Source organism: Simochromis diagramma, unplaced genomic scaffold (assembly GCF_900408965.1).
Source record: "Simochromis diagramma unplaced genomic scaffold, fSimDia1.1 OVJJ01000031.1, whole genome shotgun sequence".
In the NCBI taxonomy this organism is placed as follows: Eukaryota; Metazoa; Chordata; class Actinopteri; order Cichliformes; family Cichlidae; genus Simochromis; species Simochromis diagramma.
The window spans coordinates 473,891-485,989 of NW_024386983.1; the positions used below are offsets into that span (position 1 = coordinate 473,891).

At 49.1% G+C, this 12,099-nt stretch overlaps 1 protein-coding gene and 1 long non-coding RNA gene across 7 annotated transcripts in view; one reads left to right on the forward strand and one right to left on the reverse strand.

Annotated features, from left to right (window-relative positions):
• The window catches only part of plekhg2 (pleckstrin homology domain containing, family G (with RhoGef domain) member 2), a 76,344-nt gene that overhangs the window by 31,419 nt on the left and 32,826 nt on the right, over positions 1-12,099 (reverse strand). The window lies entirely within an intron of this gene.
• LOC120738397 lies at positions 1,228-4,991 on the forward strand. The gene is made up of 2 exons (XR_005696967.1): positions 1,228-3,126; positions 3,262-4,991. It is a non-coding gene; the product is annotated as an uncharacterized LOC120738397 (long non-coding RNA).

Below are 12,099 nucleotides of genomic sequence, written 5' to 3' on the forward strand. Positions count from 1 at the left end.
CACGTGGATCGTGACACAGGTGGCTGTAGCTAACTGTCTCCTAGGCTTTATCTCTGCAAACTGGAGTCCCAGTTGTGCTGTGTAGGACTTTATTTGGATGTTACTGAGCAATAATTAGCAGGTATAACCCTGTAGGTTGGGACCAGTACCAGGACTACACTGGTTTGTCTCTCCTCCCAGTCTTGAATAGGAGGATCTCTCACATGTAAAGCAGAGGTGTTAACCACCCCACCACGGAACCACTGAGGTTCCCTAAACGCATCATCCGGGTGATCCTGAGCATGAAGGACCTGCAGTGTGCAAACTGTCCACAGAGCGAGCACAGACGGTCTGATGCTGTAATAACTAACCATCATACTGTAGTCACAGCGAGCGCTGCGACTGAGAGAGATTAGCATGATGCTACACCAACTCAGGGAAACTCTCCCCCTGACCACCCTCGTCCCTCCACCCTCGTCCCTCCACCCGGCCGAGTACAACAACCTTCTTTATCGCTTTGTTTTAATTCGTCCTCTCTTTTCTCCATCCATCTTAACCACACTGTGCACTCCTTAAGCCACAGCGGCGTGATACCAAACCAATCCAGATTCTGTGGAATAACCTTTGACCTGCTGGCCGTTTGCTGCTGAGCTCAGAGTCTCCGTCTGTGGTTTTAATCAATACTCGTTTAAGGTCATTCGTGCAGGACGAAGCAAAGCTGGAAACAACTGAGTGGCAGCAGAAAGCGTCAGCGCGTTACGCTCGCCTCGTTTTCCATGTGTGCGCTCCTCTGTGGAATCGATTTCTGTCTTTTTGAGGACTCATCATAAAGATTTGACGGTGGTTATCGTGCCGAGCGAGAGCGTTCGGACGCCTTCGGTGAGAAACAGACTGACAGAAAGCAGCACGACCGCTGGGGTCGCGGCGTTGCTTACAAACCTTCTCTTTCTCTCTCATCGGGTTTAAAGGTCCCGATGCTCTAACTTGGTCTCTCTCTGAAACAGACTCCGTGTGTTTGAGATCTATGTGCAGCCGTGCACATTTTCAGGCCCATGGGTGCCTGAAAGCTGCCGGCCTCCAAACCAAAATGAATTATGAGGAAAATTTGGGAAAGAAGGAATTTGTTGCAAAACAGGAAACTTGTTGTTCGCTGTGACGCTGAACAGAGCGAGGCGTTTTAATCTGACACGGCCAACAGCGAAGAAACACAAGAGCATCTGATAGTGAGTCAGGTCGACGTGAATCAAATTGTGAATCATGCAAAGCTACCCTAGAAAAGTGGATTTAGGTTGAAGTCGAAGTCTCCATCCTGACCGTGCGTTCTGAGGAGCTTTGATGACCTCGGCGCAGCTGAATCTGGTTATTTCCCCACCGCGCAGTTTAAAAATAACACGAGCAGTAAAACAAACTGTTGCATGAGACTGAAAACGTCTCTGAGAAGCTTTGTTTTTATTTGGCGAGGCCGATGTTTGTTGCTAAGCAGAAACTCGAGCCAAATGTCTGATGACTATCTGAAAAAGTGCAGCTCTCTGAACAATGCATCAGGAACGAGCGGAGCCTCAGAGAATTTCACTGGAGGGACTTTTACTGCTGGACAGATTTCACGTGACGTCGGACGACTGAGGCGGCGTGAACGAAACACGCCGACAGCTCATATGAGTTTATGATAAACATGGATCCATCTGAGCTGAGATCAGACAGGAGACATCGTCCTCCAGCTGCCTCTCACTGATCTGAACTGCTGTTTCATTCATTTTTACTTTCCTGTAACAAGACATTTAAGTTGATGATGAGCTTTTTCTGCCATATTGGAGCAGGCCTCCATCTGGTAACACCAGAGGACCCTTCGTTTGTGCAGGTTTGTCTGACGCTCATCTCTGGATGATTAAAGTGAGTAAATCAGCTTCGTCTGAAGGGACGGCGAGGAGCTCCGCCACATCGTCTGACGGGGACGCTTCAGATGTGTTCCAGGCACATCCAGCTGGAGAGGAGACCTCTGGAAGTTTTCCCGAAGAAGAGCTGGCAGATGTTGGAGGCAAGGTCTGAGCAGCAGAACATGGAGGACAAGCTGCATCCACAGGTCGGAGTTTGCGGATCAAACCACGTGAGAAGCTTCGGTTACTGAGGACAAACCCACGAACGCTCAGAGCCCTGATAATGAAAAGCATCGTCCGTGTTTCACGTACGTCGACGGATTACTGTGAAATACCACTTTCACTGTTTCACAGTGAAACGAGCTGATTTTGATTATTTCTGGGAAAACGAGGAGCGTGGTGGTGTTGTGAGCGAGCGGCCGTGACGAGGAGGAGATAGGAGGAGATTATATGAGGTCACGCTGCAAACTCTTACTGCATTCTCAGCTAACGAGCTCCGATCGAGGCTCTCATTATCACAAACCCACACACACATATCTGTGCGTATGGACCGACACACACACGCTCCCTCCTCCACCTCCTCTTCCTCGCTGCCTTTGCTCGCTCGGCTCTGGCGTCAGGCCTCGTTTTGTGGCCGGCGGACATCATTAGCCGGGGATTATGGGAAAGGAAGAGGGAATTCTGGGAATGGAGTGACCACAGAAAAGTCGGGATGTCAGAGGCAAAGCGGCAGGCAGACGGAGAGAAAGACGCCACAATAAAAGTGAAGGAAGCACAGAGACGGGACGACGACGCGAGTAAACAGAGAGAGAGAGACGGAGCTGATAATTAAAGACAGAAGGAAAAATGTCTTTAATGTGGGACGACAAGCATGTCGGGGAAAAACAGAGATATCGGCAAAGGAAATGGAAACGATCACAACACTGATCCACGCACGTTTGTTTATGTGCACAAAGCAGCATTTAAGGCAGGTCTGTCAGGTCAGTCCGAGAGCAAACCGGCAGCACGCCGAGCTGTCAGCGCTCGTCACGGCGACGGCGTCCACACACGCACACGTCCTGTCCACGCTCAGCGAAGCCTTTCAACAACAGTTCGGTTTACTGAGTTTTAAAGCTAAACTTTCTGCTCGTCTTCATTTCCTGCTTTACAAACACGCAGCCCACAGCCTGATGCAGACTTGGGCGGGCCACGGGGTTTCCACCAATCCCGACGAGGCGTGCACCTGAGGAGCAGACGAGCTGCTTCCCCTCGCTGTCAGCAGGAAGAGCACGAGGTCAGCGACATGGAGACGCAGCTTCATTGTCTTTTAATTTAGACAATTTATTAATTATTTATTTATTTATTTATTTTACTCTGATCTATTAAAATAAAGCAGAATATTCTTTTGCTGTGTTTAATGTTTTGGCAGTGATAATGGGAGCGTCCTGATGCCTGAGTTAAATAAGTCCAGTGATCACACACGGTGTTATGGCGCTCGTCTATGGGAAGTCCTCTGATTGGCTGCTGCTCCTGTCCATCCTCTGCAGATGACGTTTTCCCCGCCTGTTTCTCCTGGATGTTCACACCTCAGCTCATCAACACATTTTATCTCCTCCCTTCTTTTCCCAGGAATTTAACCCACTAAATAAGCAAACCTAACCTTGACCCCGGGTGACCCCGTGACCCCCAAAACACCGAGCTGGGCTTTCCCCTCCTCCACCTCTTCCTCCTTCTCCCTTGCGGGCTGGGGCCAAGAAAACACAGGTCTGGTTTTCATCCTCCCTCGGAGCGCCGGCTCTTTAACGCAGTGATAAACAGCAGCTGACTGAGCGGCGTCTCAGAAACGCGCTGAGACGAGGACGAAGACTAAAGAGTTGAATGCAGTGAAATGTGTTTTCATCAAAATTCTGATGGCGGTGTGTCGGCGGTTTGACTGCAGAGCAGGAGGCGGGTCCACAGTCACACAGCTCAGACGCATCACACAGCCGTTCGTTTCCACCTTACTGTGGATTACAGCAGCTTTGCATGACTCACAGTTCAAAATAATCCTTCTTTAGCTTACACTGGGCTTCAGTTCATCTGTCATTCTTCTGATTGGCTGCTCCTCGAAAATTAGGGTTTAAGCAGCAGGTGGGTGGGGCTTCTGATGACCAAATAAGGATGAGGAATAGAAATTTTACAGTAACACCCTCCGAGTTCACAGCAGGGGCTGAATTTGGGACTGTTGAATGATGAAGGGGAACACTACATTTGATACCAGGATCATCTTCTTGACTTGATTAACGGTTATATTTTAAGGTTACGCTGCTTTATCTGCAAGCCACTTTGCAACCCAGCTCCAGTCCAGTTCATCCTTTCATGCTGAAGCGACAGAAGCTCCTGCAGGTGAACTTGGCACCCTGACCGACACATCACAGAGCACCTCGGGGTTCGGTATCTTGCCCAAGGACGCTTTGGCATGGAGACTGGAGCAGCCAGGAATCAAACTACCAACCTTCCAGTTAGCAGATTAGTTACTCTGCCCCCTGAGTCACAGCCGCCGTGTAACTGAGCCCAGATCAGCCCACAGAAACACTGAGGACGTCTCTTTACTTTCACTGAACCTGTCCGAGCCTGTAATCACTCACTTACAGTCATAACCTGATATTAGCTTCTGCTATCAGTCGAGGTGAAAAGACTGTGACATGTATGCACTAAAGCACATTGTTTCCACATTTCTCTTATTTCATGAACAAAGTCTTGCTTAGCATTAACACATGTGCTCAAGAAGCAGAAGAAGTGTCTTTTGTCTTTTACTCCACGTTTCCCTCAAACACGTCAGCGAGACATCAGCCGGCACGCCTCTAACACAGGCCTCAGGTAAAGTAAATGACACCTGACTCCAGATTCAAGCCTTCAGACTGTGCAACAAGGTTTCCTTTTTACACTGTACTTTCCCCCGGACCACCCTGCAGACGCACATAATTAAATCACTCAACATTTACCTGCTGCCTGTAATATGCAGGCAGGGACTCTATAACACACCTGAGAGCAACGATGGCCACTCTGTGATCATGTAACTGTGAGTTACTTCAGCTGAGCCAGAGCCCAGAATCACAGACGTGTAACCAACAGCAACAGTTTACCTGCAGCAATAAAACCATGTTTCACTCAGCACAAGATGATTACTGTTCCGCTCTGCCTAAGTTATATTTAACAGCTCATACGATTAAAAACGAGCTGAGTTGGAGTGGGTTGCAAAGTGTCTTGCATATACACAGAAAATGTAGGCTGGCTAAAGGAAAAAGTTCATTCAAGGCAAAGTAATGAGCAAGCAGCAGTTACAGGGTCTCAGCTGATCTGTAGGGATGGCTGTGCTCGACTTCACGCCCCGACTCATCACTCTGAAGCCATTTTTATACCTGCGCTGCATCCTGACCTCTTCTAGACCTCATCTGATGACACACATGGTCACATTAAACAAACCGGCCAGAAACGTGGCTTTTTTCTCTCAGCATCGAGTCGGCAAAACCAAAGACGTTATATTACAGGTGTGATCACACAGCACAGGTATGGTCAGGTCACCTCATCAGCAGCTCCCTCACGTAAACCATAGCGAGCAAGTATTTCCATCCAAAAATATCTGACGACGTTCTGAAATAATGCTCCAGAAATTCCAGACTTCAAGTGAGAAAGGGAGGAAGGAAGGAAGGAAGGAAGGAAGAAGATACATTCAGAGCCAGTAAATAAACTCTGATCAATGTATTTGTGTGACTTCACTGATCGAGGTCATCAATCATCAGTCTGACTCAGCTGCTGGTTTTGGCCCAGTGCACCATGGGAAACTGGTGCTGATGATGTTGTGGTTGACGTCCCAGGAGACGGTAAGTCTGTCTGACTTTGCTGAGTGTGTGTGTGTGTGTGTGTGTGTGTGTGTGTGTGTGTGAGTGTGTGTGCGTGTGTGTGTGTGTGAGTGCGGCATCCCAGTTATCTGGGTGTTTCTTCTTCACTCACTATGTGTTAACAGACCTCTCTGCATTGAATCATATCTGTTATTAACCTCTGTCTCTCTTCCACAGCATGTCTTTATCCTGTCTTCCTTCTCTCACCCCAACCAATCACAGCAGATGGCCCCGCCCCTCCCTGAGCCTGGTTCTGCCGGAGGTTTCTTCCTGTTAAAAGGGAGTTTTTCCTTCCCACTGTCGCCAAAGTGCTTGCTCATAGGGGGTCATACGATTGTTGGGTTTTCTCTGTGTGTATTATTGTAGGGTCTACCTGACAATATGAAGACCTTGAGGTGACTGTTGTTGTTTTGGCGCTGTGTAAATGAAATTGAATTGAACTGAATTATCATAGGTGTGCGTGATATCATAGAAAACAGAGAGTCCTTAAATGTTCCACTCAGGCACAGAAGCCCCGCCCACTGGCTGTGCAAACCTATGCTTTCCATCCATCCATTCGCTTCCACTTATCCTTTTCAGGGTCGCGGGGGGCGCTGGAGCCTATCCCAGCTGTCATAGGGCGAGAGGCAGGGTCCACCCTGGACAGGTCACCAGTCTGTTGCAGGGCCAACACACAGGGACAAACAACCATTCGCATTCACATTCATTCGCACATTCACACCTATGGGCAATTTGGATTAACCAATTAACCTATCCCCACCAGCTGCATGTCTTTGGACGGTGGGAGGAACCCAGAGTACCCGGAGAGAACCCACGCAAACACAGGTAGAACATGCAAACTCCACACAGAAAGACCCCGGCCTGATGGTGGAATTGAACTCAGGACCTTCTTGCTGTGCGGCAACAGTGCTAACCACCGTGCTGCCGCTTTCCAATCAGTAACCAATGAAAAGAAAGTTGTCTTAAAGTGGGAGAAGCTAAATCTGCTGTTTCCAGCCCAGTGTAAGATACAGAAGAATTATTGTGACCCACGAATCATTCAAAGTTTCAGATCTGGAGCTCAATCAGCTTTTTTTTTTTTTTTTTTTTTAAATATTAGTGGTTTAAATCTGTTGTGCACACATTTAAATCATTTATATCTGAGCTGAGTGACACACACACACACACACACACACACACACACACACACACACACACACACACACACACACACACACACACACACACAGCAGTTTAGTCCCTATTAAGCCTCCACATCCACACATGGCTCAGTTTCCCACTGTAACACACACACTGCCGGATGGTGTCATGTTCCAGCTATGCTGGATGATGTAGCCTCTCTGAGCTTGTTATGTCTGCCCATCTGGTACTGTGTGTGTGTCTGTGTGTCTGTGTGTGTGTGAGTCAGAACAAGCGATGGGGGTTTTCTTATTTTCTCTCCTTTCTAGGACAAAGAGCTGAAGAGAAACCAGGTCAGTCGTTTCAGTCAAACTCTGAGTGACCCACAGAAATGTGGACGCGGCAGAAACTCGTCTGAGGGCGTCCTGAACGCTGGAATGGCCTCGTTAACAACTAATTAACTCCCATTAGCTAAAATGCAATTAGCTGCAATGATATCAGAGTTTCTCTCTCTCTCTACCCCCCCTCACTCGCCCGCTCTCATACAATATTTCCCACGAGAAGCAGGAGCAGGAAGCCTGGATGGAATGAAAACTGTGTGTGTTTGCACTCACACGTTAGTGCTTTTGTGTTCATAACAGTGTGTGTGTGTGTTGGAACAGGCACAAAGAAAGTGAAGTGTGAAAACAGGACCCTTAGCAGGGAGGAGTGTGTGTGTGTGCGTGCGTGTGTGTGCGTGTGCGTGTGTGTGTGTGTGTGTGCGTGTGTGTGTGTGTGTGTGTGTGTGTGTGTGCGTGCGTGTGTGTGTGTGTGCGTGCGTGCGTGTGCGTGTGAGACATATTTTAACAGCTTCATTCTCAGCCACTTAAAGCTCCCTTTCACTCTGAAGTCATTTCAAAACTGCATCGCTGGTTCTGGGAGCGCTTGATTTCTCCACGACGGTGGGCAGAGCCGTGGACTTTACACGGGTCCTAAATTCATTCATATTCAGAGACTTTTAAAACTTCATTCAACGCTTACAGCTTGAAGGAGGGGCTTCCACACCTTCATGCACACCCAGGCGTGCGGACGTGTCACAGCTTCCACTGCCACCATGTCCAAGTGTCCCGGCCTGGACTTTGGTCCGGAATGAGGAGTTTGGGGCAGAGCGTGCTGTGCCACGGTGAAACACTGAAATTTGCTGCATCACAGTTTAATATCAGAAAAGTCTCGATGTCAGCCTGAAGCAGAAAAACTACCAAAGGTTGCGTCAGGACTTTGATTCACGCTGGCAGCGATGCGTCTGGGCGTGGCCAAGGATGTCTCTCTGTCAGAGTTTCACACATATCTGTGAAACATACTGATGGATTTGATTTGTTGGAACTTTGCAAGAGTCTTTAGTTCAGTTTGTACTTTTGCACTGACAGCTGATGTGAAACGATGTGACCGACTGCACTGTTTGTGGAGTTTGTGGTTACCACGAGCATGCAGCGTTCATGTGAAGTTTAAATTCTGTGTTGTAAAGTTTTTATGCAAGTTTAAGCATGAACAAGCCGTCCGGCAGTGCTAGCCCTAGTAATACGATCCTGTGTGTGGCAGAAACGCTGGTCCACTGTGTGGATTTCACGCTTTGCTGTGGTACTCGGTTGCTCAGCCTGCTAGCACATGCTGTCTCATTCACAAGACATTCAGAAAACCTGACCTCTGACCCTAACCTGAACCTGGCTATGAGCTCGGGGTAGTGAGGTCACAGATGTAAGCAGTGCAAACGAGTTTCCTTGGAAGGGCGGCTGGCCTCCCCATTAGAGATACGGCGAGGAGCTGCTGCTCCTCTACATCGAAAGGAGTCAGCAGAGGTGTTTCGGACATTGGACGTCTCCTGGGGGAGGTTGGAGAGATTACTTCTCTCAGCTAGTTTGGGAACAACTATGTGTTCCCCTGGATGAGCTGTGAGTTCGAGGGAGCTGTAACTGCAGGCTGCATGCACACACTGAGGCATCAACTCCCATGGTGCATCTGTGAACGCAGCTGGCCATTTTCAGATTGCTTCACCAGCTACTAATCACCCATCATCATCTGCGAAGAACCACGCTGTCTCCCTGAGGCTGGTGGAGTCATTGTGATACTTTGGGGGGTCTTTGTTCCACATTTCTTTGTGGCTCACTTTCCAATCAGACTTTGGCCCCAGTATGGCCCCAGTAAGGCCCCAGTAAGGCCCCTGGGCCTGCGCTCTTCCTGATCAGTAGCCCCTCCACCCAAAGCAGCAGGTGATGCTCAGCCTCCGTCTGCACTGAGCGAGCAGCAGTGAAATGGCTTCACACGTCTGAGTGTTTGAAGCCGCTCGCTCTGTGAGCTGACGTGACGGCACAGAGCCGAGCTGTGAGCATTTCATAGTGAAGCATCCTGGTGGGAATCAAACCTGCAGCCCTGGCGGTGTTAGTGCCCTGCTCAGCTCACGAGAACTTTAGATGTGGGCTTTCTGCTCCTCACACTTCATCCTGCTCAGCAAAGTGTTTTGCTTCTGGCCAAACCTTTGACACGGATCAGATCCGGCTACGAGCTGTTAGCAGGTCACGGGCTTTGGCTCAGTCCTCCTGTCTGCAGGTCTTTAGGACACTCAGAGCCAAAACGTGTTACCAAGGAGGTGTTTTTAAGACTGCAACACACTGAAAGTCCCACACGGGGTTTCCTGTTACCAGTGGAGCAGACTTTTGAAATAAAAAACAAACAAACAGCGTCGTGTCCACTTTTAATTACTTTTAATTTCCCTCCAACACACAGTTATGACAGGAGTTTACTGGCTTTGGCCTCACAGGGTTAACTGTATATAAAAGGATGCAGATTTAAGGCAAATATGTTCTAAAAATCTCGGGGACCACAGTCAGAATCACCCCAACCGCTCACAGTCAGCCGGGATCTGCCGGAGGTTTCTTCTGGTTAAAGGAAGTTCTTGCTCTCTGCTGTCACCGTGCTCGCTCATAGGCGGCTGTATTATTGTACGGTCTTTACTTCACAATTTAAAGTGTTGTGATTTGCTGCTACATTTGGAATATTTGACTGTGAACTGCAGACCTGTCTACATACCTCGCGAGTTTACTGTTGTCATGGTGACGGCCGTGTATGTACCACCCGATGCTAATGCTAACTCGGCCATGGAGGAGCTGCACAAGACAATAAGCAACCAGCAGAACTCCCATCCGAACGCAGTGCACATTATAGCTGGGGACTTCAACCACGCTGATTTAAGGTCAGTATTCCCCAGATTTGAACAGCATATTAAATGTGCAACGAGGGGGAAAAACACACTGGACAAAGCCTACAGCAACATCCAAAAAGGCTACAGAGCAGCCCCTCTACCACATCTAGGTTTGTCAGACCACATGTCCATGCTGCAGTCACAAAAGCTGTGAAAACCTGGCCAGAAGGCGCATCACATCAGCTGCAGGACTGTTTTGAAAACACGGACATCAGGACCTTGAAGAGCACACAGCATCAGTGCTCTCATATATTAACTTCTGTACCAACAGTGTCACTGTGGACAAACGTCTCCAACCAGAAACCCTGGATGACTAAAGAGGTCCAGGTCCTGCTGAAGCAACGTGACGCTGCTTTCAGATCCGGTGATGGTACGCAGTACAGTGCAGCCAGATCTGAGCTGAAAAGAGGCAACAGAGAGGCCAAGGCAGCGTACAAGAGGAGGATCGAAGACCACTTCAGCAACAACAACTCACGACAGGTGTGGCAGGGAGTTCAGCACTTAACTACAAACCTTGCAATACCACGTTGACTGAGGGTAACGCGGAGATTGCCGAGGAGCTGAACCACTTCTTCGCACGCTTTGAGGTGAAGGGACCAGAGGCAGCAGCAGCATCCCAAGCCTCATAGTGCAGGAATATGAGGTGAGGCGCACACTGAGGGCAGTGAACCCCAGGAAGGCCGCCGGTCAAATTGGGGTGACCAGAAGGGTCCTAAAAGAATGTCTAACTGGCTGGTGTCTTCACTAAGATCTTCAACACTTCACTGTCCCAGTCCTGCATCCCGCCGTGCCCCAAAGTCGGCCACAATTGTCCCACTGCCAAAGCGTACTAACATTAGCAGCCTCAACGACTACCGACCAGTCGCTCTAACACCTGTTATAATGAAGTGTTTCGAGAAACTGGTCCGACGCCACATCATGTCCTGCCTGCCATCCACACTCGACCCGCTCCAGTTCACATACAGAGCTAACAGATCAACTGAAGATGCCATCGCTACAACGCTCCACACCACCATCTCTCACCTGGAAGTGCAGGGCCGTTACGCCAGGCTGCTCTTTGTTGACTTTAGCTCTGCTTTCAATACGATACTCCCGGACAGACTAATAGTTCAACTGCTGGAAATCGGACTTCCTTCCACCACCTGCCGCTGGATCAGAGACTTCCTCTCAGACCGTGTACAGAGAGTTAGAGTGGGACCTCAACACCGGCTCTCCACAAGGCTGTGTACTGAGTCCCCTACTGTACACTCTGTACACACATGACTGTGTTAGTTCCCACCCAGACAACACAGTCATCAAGTTTGCAGATGATACCACCGTGGTGGGGCTCATCTCAGGGGGAGATGAGACTGCGTACAGAGCTGAAGTTCAGAGGCTGTCAGATTGGTGTGCAGATAACAACCTGGACCTCAATACCACCAAGAGAAAAGAACTGGTAGTTGACTTCAGAAGGAGGAAGTCCGAGCTGCAGCCTGTCAGCATCAACGGGGAGTGTGTGGAAAGGGTCTCCAGCTTCAAGTTTCTGAGTGTGCACATAGACACAGACCTCCAATGGAGCTCTAACACCTCTGCGGTCTTAAAGGCGGCCCAACAGCGTCTCCACTTTCTGAGAATCCTCAGAAAAATGGACCTGAAGGAGCTGCTGACCGTCTTCTACCGCTGCTCCATTGAAAGTGTGCTGATATACTGCATCGGTGTGTGGTTCTCCAGCTGCACCACAGCACACAGAAAGGCACTCCAGAGGGTCATCAATATAGCCCAAAAAATCATTGGACATCCTCTTCCCTCCCTGAAGGACCTGTACAGCACTCGCTGTCTCCAGAGGGCACGCAGCATCCTGCAGGACTGTACACACCCAGGACACCGGGTGTTTAAGCTGCTGAGGTCCTGAACAAACAGACTCAAGGACAGCTTTTACAACAGGGCAACAGCCCTGATCAGTGCTAACAGCTGACCTGACTGGCTACCTCCCTGGACTTTTTTTTAGGGGGGAGGTAACAATGTTTAAAACAATAACAATAATAATATTTAT